We start from the raw sequence: 16,257 nt of genomic DNA on the forward strand, positions 1-16,257 counted from the left end.
GCGTTTTTATTCACTTCAGTTCACTGGAGGTGAACGACTTCACGGCCATTGCCTCTTCTGTCACGTTGAAAAGCTTCTCGAAGAATCTTCTTAACCTCGGTCATTGGCTCTTGGAATGTAGGCGGGGGCCTCTGATCGCATGTGACGACTGAGAAACACGTGAGCCGGTCATTGCCTCTTCCGTCACGTTGAAAAGCTTCTCGAAGAATCTTCTTGACGTCGGTCATTGGCTCTTGGAATGTAGGCGAGGGCCTTTGCTCACATGCGACAACTGAGAAACACGTGAGCCAGTCGGGCGATGCCCTGACGGCTGAATCGACAGCGCCCGCTTATGTGGAACTTGCTGACTTCATGGTCATTGTTTCTTCTGTTCTGCTGTTCTGCCCACTGAATGCGAGTATGTAACTCTCTAAACTAAACCAAGTTTTCCATTTATATTCTAATTTCTAGTTCACTTTGATTTCACTAATTTATTTACTTAAGTGCCACTCAACACTGGGAATGGACTGAAGATTTTTCGGTTGGGTAGACTGCTTATAGACATGAGTATGAATATTTTTGGATTTTGAAATATATTTGTTTATAAAACTGCTAGACGTCTGTGTACTAAATTTTATGAGATATATGTTCAGATAATAATTTGGTTTACATAATGCATAGTTACTAAATTACAAAAGGTTACATAAATATTTTGTGTATTTATGCTCAGAACTGGCTATTTACAAGTATAGTTGCTGTATCTGAAATAATGCCAATTTATGCAAATTCTTAATCAATGGCTTAATTTTGTCATAAAGGGTGTCATTCAGTCCTTAGAAATCAGGAAAAATAAATTATAATGTCAAACTTGGGATTTAAGCAGGTATAATTGCTCAAAAAATAAAAGTAATACCGGATGTATTGAACTTTAATACTGATTATCTGTTAATTACTTTTCAGAAAATTTAAACATGTTACTGTGAAGCCTGGAGTCATAGCTTTCTAATGGTATGCATCAGTATCTCCAAAATTACTGCTTAGCTCAGTCAGAATCCATCATTACACACCATTACGATAATTCCTATTGTCCACTACTATTAATCAATATGATTTACAGTGCAACTAAACGCATCACTGTAATCAATGTATTGAATATTATTATCTGAATAACTCCTTTGCATGAAATATTATCTTAATAATATTTTGACAGTTTGGGGTAGTATACTACATAATACACAAAAATCTTAGCAGTAATCCATGCTCTTTCAAATTAAAACTGGATCATTCCTTCTGTTCTGTCGAGGAGTTCCTGAAAAATTAAGCTGATTCTTGCTGTATTGTTCATTGTGTTTACTTCAACTTATGGATTGACTTTTTTTCAGGTTCATAAATATTTTATTTTTATCTATTACTACTTTTATGTTGTAATTTTATGTACTGACATGTTCAATGACCTTGGAGATTTACTCCTCAATTTCGTCCTATGGAACTTGACATGTAAATAAATAAAATTAATAACACTATGTGAACAACTAGACTCAAAATGAAAAATGAGAAAAAATATAGTTATTAATAGGAGCCCAACGACAGCAGGTGGAAGATTTCCACCTCACTCCATTTCAGGGTGAACATGGGGACAGCACACAAAATCCACAGTAGTTGTTTGAGTGGTTTCAACTACTTGGTTTTAATTCTTGACCAGCAAATGTAGTTTCTTTGAATCAAGTGTAAAATACCCAGGACATATTAACTAAAGAAGGGCTCACACCCATGTAACATCATATGGATACAATGAGTAACTTACCATTCCTAGGAACCTTAAAGGAATAGTTGTGCCTGGCCAAAGTTAATTATTATGCAAAATTCATTCCCAACTTGGTCCAGATTTCCTACCAATTTAATCAAAAGCATAAAAAGTAGTTAAATTTGTGTGGTCAGAAGCATGTCAGAAAGCTTTCTTGCAGCTTAAAAAGAGCCTTGTGGTGGTCCCTTGTTTAGCAGTGTTCAGTCTGGTAAAATGCTCAGTGTTTGCCACTGATGCGTCAAAATGTGGCATAGTGCAGTTCTTTCCCACAAATATGCCAAAAGTACAGAGCAGTCCATCAATTTTGCATCCAAAATATTAAATGGAGCACAGCAAAATTACTTGCAAACAGAGAAACAGGCATTGGCTGTCACATACAGTGTCAAGAATTTTCACATATATCTCTGTGGGAAAATTTCACCTGGTTACTATTCAGCCTCCACTCATAACTTCTTGAGAAGAAGTGGCTGCAACAGTAGGCATTGTCCCTTAATAACTATAACTGTGAGATACATTATAGGTCCACAATGCAGCACTCAAGCACAGACACACTTTCCTGCTTGCTGTGTGGCCCAGAATTTTGACAGGCACAAAACATGATTTATTCCTATGAATGGTGTACAAAGTAGCAACAAAAACAGGTTGTAATCTGCTACACACAGGGTGTTGTGTACTATACAGTTGGGTTGGTGGGAGCACGTGCCTTCAGACAGAGACCTGTGATTGGATACTGGCTTTGTGCAACCAATGGTGTCTTTATTTTTAGCCACAGATGAATCTGAATGCTGGGTGTAATTCTGCCATTGCATACTAAAGCTCCTCCACACTACACATTGGAAAATATACAGACTGAAGGCAATAGCATGGCTTCATGTGTATTGGTTTGGTGTTCATGCAGTCCAAACTGCCAGGCCTGCAACAATCAGTTAGTCCTGGTGCAGCATTTCAACCACTGTCCATGCCTTGACCACCCTTGGCAAAGAGTGCATATTAATTTTTCTGGACCATTCCGAAGAGCAATTTGGTTTCTAGTTGTCAATGTCCTCTTCATACATGATACCTGGCCTGGATGGCTACTGTCAGATCTGTGCCCTCTACATCATATTTGCAATATAAGTATCTGACAGATTTGGATTCTTCATCCAGCTTGAGTACTGGTATGGAATGAAGATCAGAGATACACAGGCTTCATACCACAACTGCTGCTTGCTCACATGGAGGGTGCCAATGCAGCACTGGCATATCATATTGCAGCGGCACCACCGTTTAGGATAGGGAAAGTTAGTTTTGTGCAATATTCTAAGCACAAGTTACAGCCAAGTGCAGGTTGGATTGCAGTAAGTTACACTGACCAGAGGTTGCAAAGTGGAATGGAGGCCACAGGGGCCATCGAACCGCTGAAAAGGGTAAAAGCAGCAGTTTGCATGTCGCAAGTTACAGGAAGAAGGGGCCCACTGGCGCAAGTGGAGTGTGGGGTGTACATGACTCGGAGCGATGTGTTAGCGAAACACAAGTATAAATAGGTGTTGTTTTCTAGCAAGATTCATTCAAGTGTGGCAGCTCTCCTGGATGGCGGGGCATGTCACACTACCGATGAAACATGGCAACAGATGGAGCGACAGCATCCCAGTCCACGGTGGGTCATTGGTTCGACCCTCTGAGGCCGACACAGGATCCGCAGCCAGCCAGGGCGGGCCACTCTTCCGCTCTCTACCAGACAGTCGTCTCGACTCCCGCCTCACGCCGGAGACTTTCGTGGCGAGAGGCCGCAAATTCCGACAATGGATCGCGGGCGGTCATTGCCGCCGCATTCCCACCTATGCCAGCCGAGGAAGAAGCGGGCCAGCCTATGGCTCCCGGCAAAGCAGCGAGGCATCAACGGGGATGGTGGCTGCTGAGTCAGCTGCTGGCACAGCCATCCTGATGTAACTGGAGCTCTACAGCTGGCAAACAAGGCCAGCACAACACAGCATTGCATTGCACAGGTCCCTGGGGCAGCGGCCTCAGCATTGCGGGGCCTGTGACACAGACCGAGGTCAATGAAGCACCGTAGTGGAGACGAATAAATCATTTGGAAAGCTTGGCCGAGCTTTAATACAGCACCTCCTGGCATCCATCCACTACATTTGGTGTCAGTACGCCACATTTGGTGTCTGACGGCACAACATTTGGTGTCAGAATAGCGGACGTCATCTGTCCAGTATGACGTTCGAACCCACCGCCTACAGAGTCATAAGATGTGGCGAGTGCTGTCAAGATTGTTCTTTCTTGTTGGTGTTTTGAGTATGGCTTGCCAGAAGCCACATTTTAGGTGTTTTGCGTATGCATATTATTTATTTTGTCAGGATAAGTGTTAGTGTATTTGGGACAGTAAGATGTTGTTTTTGGTGGCATTTGATTACTTTGTATTGGTTTATGATGTTACTGAGTATGATGATACGAAGTTGTAGGAAGTCAGATTATTCTTGAACTTAGTCCTTAAGGAAGGCAGGACAGTTTAAGCAGTTAAAGGAAGGGCTTTTACAAAGGTACAAGAAACAGAATAGCGCTTGGTACTTTAGGGAGAGGTTAAGTACAATGACAAAGAGACAGGGGGAGACGGTGGAGAAATTTGCGGACAGGATAAGGGAAATTAAGAGTACACTTACGAGTTGAGTCAGAGCGTTGAAGCAAATAGTGTTGTGTTGCAGGTGGCCGAGCAAAGGGCACTTGATGTATTTTTGAGAGGGTTACCGACACATATGTCACGGAAAGTGCGTGAAGGGACTCCAAAAGATTTGTATTCGGCCATTCAGTTGGCAATTCAGTGTGAGGAAATAGACATGGCAACAGGAGCACGCGAGAGGCAAACAGTATTTGTAATGGGTATAAAATGTTATAAGTGTGGTCGTATGGGACATGTGCAGAGGCAATGTAGCCAGTCACCAAGGAATAGAGGAAGGGGTGGAAATCAGCAGTGTGGAGGATGGAGAAGTGGAGATAGGAGAGTTGGACAATCGTCAAATGACAGAGGGGGCCCAAGATCCACCTAAAGGTGCTCCCGTTTAATTTCAATGCTATAAATACATATGCAGAGGTGGAATGCTCGGTGGTAAGATCCGTAGGAACTAACAAGTTTAAGATTTTGTTAGACACAGGGGCGCAAGTGTCAGTGGCTGCTAAGAATATAATGGGACGAAGGAAGTTAGACCCACCACGTTATAGGTTGCGTGGAGTGGGGGATAAGGAGGTCACTCCTTTGGGGTCGGTGACAATTGACTTTCGAATAGGGAAAGTCCGATTTAATGCATGCATGGAGGTAGTACCATGGGTAAGCGAGGGCTACGACATGATCCTAGGCGTAGATTTCTTGCATCAACATCATGCCAAAATTGACCTTGGACAACGAACTGTGGAACTTGGTAGAATGTTATTTCCGCTAGGGGAAACTGTTGTCAATGCAGAGCTGTCGCGAGGGGCGTTCAACGTAATGAACAAACCAATTGAACCACGTACATTAGCATTAAGTCTTAATTCGCATGAGTGTGTGTCTAGTGGCACCGGGAAGTTGCTTGTGGTAAGTGTGGAGTCAAATCAACCTGTGGGTACAGTATGTGTTATTGAACCATTGGAGGATAATGAAGATTTGGGTTCACTGGGTTGTTTTGTGAAACATAGTGTTGTACGTGTACAGGAGGGAATGATGGGCAAGTAGTTCCCGTGAACACGGATAATTTTAGCGCTTTAGATGCGAATTTGAGGAAAGGAGTTTTAGTAGCAAATCTGGATGTGCCAAATGATGAAGACCGGTGTTTGAGAGGTAGGCGAAGCAATCAACCACTAACTGCCGATAGAACTGCATTGCGTGCCAAAGTTACGCATTTGAAAGAAGAAGAAAGGGAGCAGACGGAAGAATTATTGTGGGAGTTTAAGGATTTGTTTTTTCCACAATGGCCATTACCAGCAACTCCATTAGTTCAACATAGGATACCAACAGGGAATGAAGCACCTGTTTACCGTAAACCATAGTGAATACCAAGGTATTTGCAGCCGATTGTGGAGGATTTCATTGATCAGAAGCTTGAGGACGGTATTATACAGCATACTAATAGTTGCTGAGGAGCAGGCATTGTCGTTGTGCCTAAAAAATCTGCGGATGGAACAAAGAAATACAGGTTCTGTTGTGACTACCGATACCTCAATAATGAGACAGTAACGGACGCATACCCCATTCCAAACATATCGGAGACTTTGGATCTCTTAGGACAGTGCCAGTACTTTTCTACGATGGATTTGACAAGCGGTTATCATCAGTTAGAGGTGGCTCCAGAAGATCGTCCAAAAACTGCTTTCTCTACAGCTGGAGGCCATTACCAGGACATTAGAATGCCATTCGGTTTGACAAACACTCCGGCAACGTTTCAGAGGTTGCTAGACAGTGTCTTGAAGGGTTTGAAACCACATTATAGTGTTTTCAAGTAGTATGGAGCAAACATAGACAGCGGTTAAGGGAAGTCCTTATGAGGGTAAGAGCAGCTCATTTGACGTTGAGCCTGGAGAAGTGTCATTTTGCATTAGAAGAAGTAAAATATTTGGGTCATATTATCAGTAAGGACAGAGTGCGAACAGATCCGAGGTTGGTACAGGCTGTCAGGGATTTTCGGAAATCAAAAACAGTTAAGGAAGTGCAGTCATTCATCAGAATTTGCAATTTCTATTGAAAGATCGTGAAGGGTTTTGCAGATTTAGCACAGCCGTTGACACAATTGTTACGGAAGGGTGTGAAATTTCAGTGGACAGAAGAGTGTCAGAAAGCGTTTGACAAACTGAAAGAAGTTTTAACATCAAGTCCGGTTCTTGTGTTTTGAGATTTTGAAAAGGAGTTTATACTAGCATGCGATGCATCGAATCAAGCATTAGTGTGTGTTCTTAGTCAGGAAATTGATGGGAAAGAACATCCTGTAGCCTATGTGTCTAGGCAGCTGAATGCAGCAGAGAGGAATTACTCAACAACAGAGAGGGAAATGCTTAATGTAATCTATGGAATCACATATTTTAAATGTTATTTATATGGGAGAAGATTTCGGGTAGTGACATATCATGCTGCATTGAAGTGGTTGTTGGGGTTGAAGGATCCGTCTACTACACTCGCTAGACGGGCTGCGAGGCTTAGTGAATTCTACTACGAGGTGGTGCACAAGCCTGGGAAGAAGCACGGTAATGTGGATGCACTAAAGTAGGAAGGTGGCAAAGGTAGAAGTCATAGGTTATGAGCTAGCAATATGGCAAAAATTACAGGATACGGACGACGATTGTAAATTATATCAGACATAGCACAATTTAATATGTACTATGGTCTCCTGTGCAGGGAAACAAAGTTAGGGCCAAAGGTAGTAGTGCCAGCGAAACTCAGGGACGAGGTTTTAAAGGAAGCACATGATCACTTGCTATCCGGTCATGGAGGGTGTAGAGCGACGAATAGGAGAGTGGCGGAGACATATTGGTGGAGAGGTAGGAAAGGAGATGTGGATCAGTACATCAAGAATTGTATACCATGTGCACAGAGAGCAGATTTGAGTCGGAAACAGATACAGCTACAACGATTACCGGAAGCAACACATCCATTCTCTTTGCTCAGGATCGATGTCTTAGGACCTTTCAGGTGAACACCATCGGGGAACAGGTTCATTCTCACAATAACAGACCATTTTTCGAGGTATGTGAAGATGGTGGCTATACCTAATCAACAGGCAGCCATTTTCGCACAAGCGTTACTAAACAACTGGATTTTGAAGTTTGGTTTACCAGAGACAATAATTAGTGACCAAGGGACCAACTTCATGTCGGATTTAATGAAGGAACTATGTAAATTGTTTTAATACAGCACCTCCTGGCAGCCACCCACTACATTTGGTGTCAATACGCCAGATTTGGCATCTGATGCCACAACAATATGGACCTATCCACTGATGTGATAGAGTTTGTAAATACCACAGCCCTTCACTTGTTTGGAACTTCTTCTTATCCTCTGAAGCCTTTGACAGACACCATTCATAACAGTGACTGACCTCACCATTGTTTAAATTTTTTGATCTGGATCACTATTTAGATCATTTGCACGCACTTATGAAGACTTTTGCTCAGCTGAGTTTTAATACAGCACCTCCTGGCAGCCACCCACTACATTTGGTGTCAATACGCCAGATTTGGCATCTGATGCCACAACAATATGGACCTATCCACTGATGTGATAGAGTTTGTAAATACCACAGCCCTTCACTTGTTTGGAACTTCTTCTTATCCTCTGAAGCCTTTGACAGACACCATTCATAACAGTGACTGACCTCACCATTGTTTAAATTTTTTGATCTGGATCACTATTTAGATCATTTGCGCGCACTTATGAAGACTTTTGCTATGCCCTGGGCTTTGCTTCTGGCTAACAGCTTGCCTTGTGAGCTCTGACATTATCAACTCTAGGAACCACCTGTTTGTTTCCAGTGTCTACATTAGCACCAGTGCGAGTGATCGTAAACTGTGTTCTACCTATGCAGAGAATGATAGAAAACGTGACTCCACAGAGATCCTTAAAACTTGCAGCACACTCATCTGATGATCATCTCACACAAGTGGGATACCTCTTTTTCAGTATATAAAACACTGTTAAATGCAGCCCAGTAGGACAAGGAAACTATCAGCATCAATAAATGAGGGAACCCCTTACTCGAGAAGGCAACCATTTTTTAAGGTGCAGTCGTTTTATGGACACTTATTTCTATATTAGAAGCTACTGAGATGTCCTCAAGGGCCAATACCCAGTTTCACACATCTGAATAAGATATTCTGTAAATCCAACCATTATTTCCCATTGCATTTCTTCTCACATGTGAGGTGACTGCATGCAAGGGGATGGCATATTTTTGCAGTGACCCTTTCACATGCATCTTTAACAATTCTGTCAGCTTCTTTTTATCTATGTGAACTGATACACATCTGTTTCTCAAAGACAGAGCTGCAAATAACTAGACATCCTTGGAAGAATCAATGGAGAAACAAACAATGGCAGCTTGGGCAGCACAGGGGATAAATATGCACAAAAAATGGAATAAAGGCTCTGGCTACACACCTACACACCTAAACGAGTACTGGACTGAACAGAACTCTGAGTTCAATATTTCAGGAGCAGTAGTTTCTTACAATGTACAGACTTCTAGTAAGAAATGTTTTTAACTTCATTAAGCAATTAGAAATGGTAAGAATAAGATTTAGAAGAAATGACTGGTAAGTCATTCAGTGTGGAGATTTTAATACTGATAGATTCTGATCAAGTGAGCTGACACAGAGTTGCTTATGTCCAGCTTTGATTTGATCCCCATAGTAGCATTCCCAACAAGAGTAGATCTTAGTGCAACAGCAACTGTTTATTTATTTATTTTGTAATCCAGCTCTCCCTGTTTCCTGTAAACAGTGCTGCACAGCTTAAATGTTAATAAACGAGTGCCTTGTGATGGTGTTTTTTAAACCAACTATGTATCACAAAATAGATGTGTGCTCCGTAATAAAGACAGAAATATAAGGCACGGTCAAATGAAAACCAAACACCTACCATGATGAGACCAGAATTAAAGCTGTGAGGATGCAGTGAGAGTCACACTTGGGTAACTCAGATGGCAGAGCACTTGCCTGCAAAAGGGGAAGCTCCTGAGGTCATGTCTCAGTACACCACACAGTTTTAATCTGTCTTGAAGTTTCACAGTCAGGTGCTGATGGATCCACAACCACATCCCCTCTTGCACCTTTTCATTTGATTAAAATCAGTGCCCACAAATATGTTTCTTCAGGTGGCCAAATACATGAAAACCAAATGGTGGAGAAGATTCTTCAGTTTCTCCCAGCACATTTGTTCATCAAACAGTCCATGTGTGTACCGCAGGTTCATAGTGATCAATGGGCATAACATTTTGATGATCAGAATGTTGCCATCATCAGGTGTGCTGATTATGTGAGCTCCTGAAAATGCATGGCTGACTAATATCCCTTTTCCCCATGAGCCATGTCTGTGGTCCATGCCCATGATTGCATGTCGGTGGTCATAGAGGTGCTAATGCCATCATCTGTGATGGTGTTGATGTAAGTTCTCTGTCCACCTTGGTTGCCAGATCATTTTGTTCACAGATTCTTCTTAATTAAACTCAGTGCTGGTTCCCAAGCTTTGCTAAGATTATAGCCACAGTCTCAATTGATGAAATCGTCATTGGTATGAATTTCTATAGTCTCTCTAATGACACTGTCCCAGTATTTGGGAGTATGTGCCAACACCCTCCAATTTTTGTACTCCTTTGCATGAGGGAAGCTATAGAGGAAGAGGCAGCCATTGTCGTTATACTATACACTTTTGCACTATTGGTAAAAAATGGACCCATATTGAAGAAGCACTGAGTAAAAACCATCTTTTGCTCACCCAATAAAACAGAAGCATTATTGGGAAGTGTCGAAGATGATCTTGGTTTACAGAAGGCCAGCATATACCAGATTCCATGTCAATGTGGGAAGACATATATTGGACAGATAGTGTGCACTGTTGAAGATCATTGCCAAGAACACAAGACACACACTTGACTGATGTATCCCAACAAATCAGTGATTGCAAAGTCTGTTTGTCTGAGAATCATGCAACGGAGTATGAACATACCACAATCTCGGCTCAGACTTCCAAATACTGGGACAGTGTCATTAAAGGGGCCATAGAAATTCATACCAGAAACGATTTCATCAACTGAGATTGTGGCTATAACCTTAGGAAGGGTTGGAAACCAGCACTGAATTAATTAAGAAGACTCTCATCAAACAAAATTGTCTGGCAATTACAATGGACAGAGAAATTATATCAACGCCACCATAGACACTAACACTAGTGCCTCTGTGACCGTGATGGAGCAGCTCATGGGGGCAGGGTATTTTAGTCAGCCATGAGCCCTCAGGAACTCTGTTCGCTAATGCACCTGACAATGGTGACATGTCTCATCACTGAAATATTGTGACCACCAACACACAGCCATGGGCATGGATCATGGACAAAGCAGCTCATTGGCACAGGAGATATTATTCAGCCACACACCCTCAGGAGCTAAGTTCGTCAGTACACCAGACATTGACGACATGTCTGATAACCAAAATATTGAGCCTGTTGGGCCAACTGAAGAATCACATCATATACCTATACAAGGAGGAGATGTATTGCAGCGTGAAGAAATTCAGCAGGCTGTGCCACTGAAGATGCCGTTTGCTGAGTGCTCTTTCATTTCTGAAGAGATGTCTTGCCAAGCACATTGTACCGAACTTCACTATGGTCATATGTCACATTGATTCTGCATCATCCATCAGATTGAATAAGGGGACCAGCCTTCCTCTTGTAAGTGAAAGAATGCACTTCACCCACCAAAGCCTTGAGTACAATTTCCAAAAATTATTTACACAACATTTACAACTGACCAATCATTTAAATTCCTGGACCTGAGATTGGATTGATGGTGTTACCTGAGTGGCAGCTGATTCCACCCATAGAAAGGCCAAAGGGTGTCAAATATCAAAATTCTCACGTCTCTGTGACCAACCATCACTGGAGGCTCCATACAAGATGGTCTCTGGCTGACATGGAGCTGAGTGACAATGTGTTTCAGCTCTGGAGAAGGGCTTAACTCTGTTCCCACCCTAAAATATACACTGGTTGCAGATATTGTCAGCACAGTTGAACAAGTTGCAACTTGACAACCATCTGAAGTAGCAGAAGAGGTACATTGTGAAATTGTGGTGCTCTGATAGGAACTAAGCCTACAAAGTCAAACATTACCAGCACAGAGTCAGCAGCAATTTGGGACCTGAGAGAGTGCCCTGAGATTGTTGTCTTACCTGCTGAGAAAGGCAATGTTCCTATTGTTCTTTCCTACAAGGTCTACATTAAGAATATGCAGAGTCTGCTAGATGATGAATCCTACAGGAATATAAACACTGACGCCTCAAGGAAGGCGGAGAACAAGACTAGGTAGGACTCTTCTCAAGGATGCAGATCTGCCAGAGGGCGCCACCAAGAAACTGTTACCTCAAAAAGCTGTACCGGCAAGACTTTATGGATTCCCAAAAGTTCACGAAGAAGAGGTGCCATTGCACCCCATTGTCAGCAATATTAGAGCAACTACATATTTGCTGTCAAAACACCTGATGGAAATATTAAGTCCTCATGTGGGTAAACGCACTCACCACATCCACAATTCTGTGGATTTTGTGAAACACCTTGACAACTTCAGGGTGTAAGATTCAGATAGCCTGGTGAGTTTTGACATCATTTTGTTATTCAGCAGAGTACCTCTACAAGAGTAAGTAGAGCTTATTGGTCATAAATTTGGCGTGAATCCCACTGGCCTTTTCAGGCATGTTCTGATCTCCACTTATTTTTGTTTGATGGAGAATACTACAAACAAATGGAAAGAGTCGCAACGGGCAGCTCACCACCACCTTTGGTTGCAAATTTTTATATGGAGTATTTCAAGGAGGAAGCCCTGGCATCATCCAAATGGAAACTCATGTGTTTTTTTCCATTATGTGGATGACATGTTTTTCATCTGGTCCTATGGAATAGAAAAACTCCTTGACTTCTTTACACATTTGAACTCCATATATCCCAACATCAAATTCACTATGGAGACCAAAGCAGATGGAAGATTACCATTCCTGGACATCATGGTCTAGGGAAGAGCTGATGGCACTCTGGGCCATGGTGTGTATTGGAAGAAAACATGCATTGACCCATATTTGCATACAGAGAGCTGCCGCCACCCTTCGCAAAGGAATCAGGTACTATAAACACTAATATACAGGGTGCACACCATTTCAGATGCAGAGGAGTTGGAAAAAACCCAGAATGGCAGATCACGTGAGCTCTCACCCTCACCACAACAGTAAAAACTGTAGACATGGAAGAAACTGTGGAGGAAGAGGCAGTCACTGCCTTTGTACCATATACTGGTGCGGTATTGGAAAAAACCAGATGCATATTGAAGAAGCACTGAGTAAATACTGTCTTTTGCTCACCCAATAAAACAGAAGCAGTACTGGGAAGTGTCAAAGATGATCTTGGTCTGTGCAAGGCCAGTGTATGCCAGATTCCATGTCAGTGTGGGAAGACATATATTGGACAGATAGTGCGCACCATCTAAGATAATTGCCAAGAACACCAGAGGCACACTCAACTGTGGTATCCCAAAAATCTGTGGTCACAGAGCACTGTTTGGTGCAGAATCATGCAATGTAGTATGAATGTACCAGAATCTTGGCACAGACTTCCAAATACTGGGACAGCATTGTTAGAGAGGCCATAGGAGTTTGTAGCAGGGACAATCTCATCAACTGAGATTATGGCTATAATCTTAGCAAGGCTTGGGACCCAGCATTGAGTTTAATTAAGAACAGTCTCAGCAAACAAAAAGCTCTGGTATCCAGGGTGTGCAGAGATCTTACATCAATGCCATCAAAGACACTGACGCTAGCATATCCATGACTGGTGATGTAAGGCCACAGGTGTACACTGCAGATGGAGTGGCTCACAGGGGAAGGGGATTTTAGCCAGCTATGCGCCCTCAGTAGCTCAGGTAGTCAGTGTACATGATGATGGTAACATGTCTGATCGCTGAAATATTGTGCCCGTTGAACACTATGAACTAACAGTACACCCATGAACTGTTTGATCATGTGGTAGAAGATCTGTGCTGTACAGAGGATGTTGCAGTGTTTCCCAACCAAATTGATGAAATGCAGACTTCATCCAACTGGCAGTGTGGCAGCAGGTACTATTTTACAGCAGGATAATTCAGTCCAACATCATTCCTAGATGTTTTGACTTTATGGTGCATTGTAGTTTCTGCAAAGTGTCTTCATAGCACTGCACATTGATTGTGGTTCCAAGCTTGAATACTCAATGAGCAGTGGGCCTCTCCAGTCAAAGAAGAAAATCATCATGACCTTACTGGAAATTGTGTGAACAGCTTTGTATTTCTTTGGTGGGGGAGATGTGGGATTTTTTCACTGTCGGCTTTGTCATTTTTCCTCTGGCTGTCAGAATGCTGTCTGATGGAATCATTGTGTTGCATGATAATATCTGCCCCCACACTGCCAATTGGCTGAAGGCTACATTTCTTTCTTAATATTTATAAATGATTTGCCAAGCCATTTATCAACAGCAGATGCATTATTGTTTGCTGACAACACCAGTCTATTTGTCAAAGCTACAAATGAAACTGACTTACTGGAGAGAGTCACAGTAGCCACAGAAGAAGCAAACATGTGGTTTACAAACAACAAATTAATTGTTAATGACAAAAAACAGTTTGGATGAACTTCAGATATACACTCCTGGAAATGGAAAAAAGAACACATTGACACCGGTGTGTCAGACCCACCATAATTGCTCCGAACACTGCGAGAGGGCTGTACAAGCAATGATCACACGCACGGCACAGCGGACACACCAGGAACCGCGGTGTTGGCCGTCGAATGGCGCTAGCTGCGCAGCATTTGTGCACCGCCGCCGTCAGTGTCAGCCAGTTTGCCGTGGCATACGGAGCTCCATCGCAGTCTTTAACACTGGTAGCATGCCGCGACAGCGTGGACGTGAACCGTATGTGCAGTTGACGGACTTTGAACGAGGGCGTATAGTGGGCATGCGGGAGGCCGGGTGGACGTACCGCCGAATTGCTCAACACGTGGGGCGCGAGGTCTCCACAGTACATCGATGTTGTCGCCAGTGGTCGGAGGAAGGTGCACATGCCCGTCGACCTGGGACCGGACCGCAGCGACGCACAGATGCACGCCAAGACCGTAGGATCCTACGCAGTGCCGTAGGGCACCGCACCGCCACCTCCCAGCAAATTAGGGACACTGTTGCTCCTGGGGTATCGGCGAGGACCATTCGCAACCATCTCCATGAAGCTGGGCTACGGTCCCGCACACCATTAGGCCGTCTTCCGCTCATGCCCCAACATCGTGCAGCCCACCTCCAGTGGTGTCGCGACAGGCGTGAATGGAGGGACGAATGGAGATGTGTCGTCTTCAGCGATGAGAGTCGCTTCTGCCTTGGTGCCAATGATGGTCGTATGCGTGTTTGGCGCCGTGCAGGTGAGTGCCACAATCAGGACTGCATACGACCGAGGCACACAGGGCCAACAACCGGCATCATGGTGTGGGGAGCGATCTCCTACACTGGCCGTACACCACTGGTGATCGTCGAGGGGACACTGAATAGTGCACGGTACATCCAAACCGTCATCGAACCCATCGTTCTACCATTCCTAGACCGGCAAGGGAACTTGCTGTTCCAACAGGACAATGCACGTCTGCATGTATCCCGTGCCACCCAACGTGCTCTAGAAGGTGTAAGTCAACTACCCTGGCCAGCAAGATCTCCGGATCTGTCCCCCATTGAGTATGTTTGGGACTGGATGAAGCGTCGTCTCACGCGGTCTGCACGTCCAGCACGAACGCTGGTCCAACTGAGGCGCCAGGTGGAAATGGCATGGCAAGCCGTTCCACAGGACTACATCCAGCATCTCTACGATCGTCTCCACGGGAGAATAGCAGCCTGCATTGCTGCGAAAGGTGGATGTACACTGTACTAGTGCCGACATTGTGCATGCTCTGTTGCCTGTGTCTATGTGCCTGTGGTTCTGTCAGTGTGACCATGTGATGTATCTGACCCCAGGAATGTGTCAATAAAGTTTCCCCTTCCTGGGACAATGAATTCACGGTGTTCTTATTTCAATTTCCAGGAGTGTATAACAAACAAAGTAATATCTGACCTAACTGTAAAACTTGGGCAGTGTAAGATAGAGCAAACCTCCAACACTAAATTTTTAGGATTATGGCTAGATGAATATTTTATGTGGGAGACACAGAAATGTTAAACAAAAAATTAAGTCAGTATTGTTGTGTTCTTAGAATACTAAAATGTTCATGTAGTGTTGATGCAGTGTCATGTTCATACTTTGCACTCACACATAGCACACTAAGATATGGCATCATATTTTGGGGGAATACCAGTTTGGCCAAACACTCGTTTGTGCTTCAAAAGAAGACAATAAGGATAATCAGAGGTATGACACACAGAGAATCATGAAAATAAGTTTTCAGGGAACTACAAATCATGACTCTACCATGTATCTACACTCCTGGAAATTGAAATAAGAACACCGTGAATTCATTGTCCCAGGAAGGGGAAACTTTATTGACACATTCCTGGGGTCAGATACATCACATGATCACACTGACAGAACCACAGGCACATAGACACAGGCAACAGAGCATGCACAATGTCGGCACTAGTACAGTGTATATCCACCTTTCGCAGCAATGCAGGCTACTATTCTCCCATGGAGACGATCGTAGAGATGCTGGATGTAGTCCTGTGGAACGTCTTGCCATGCCATTTCCACCTGGCGCCTCAGTTG

This window comes from Schistocerca piceifrons, chromosome X (genome assembly GCF_021461385.2).
Source record: "Schistocerca piceifrons isolate TAMUIC-IGC-003096 chromosome X, iqSchPice1.1, whole genome shotgun sequence".
NCBI lineage: Eukaryota > Metazoa > Arthropoda > Insecta > Orthoptera > Acrididae > Schistocerca > Schistocerca piceifrons.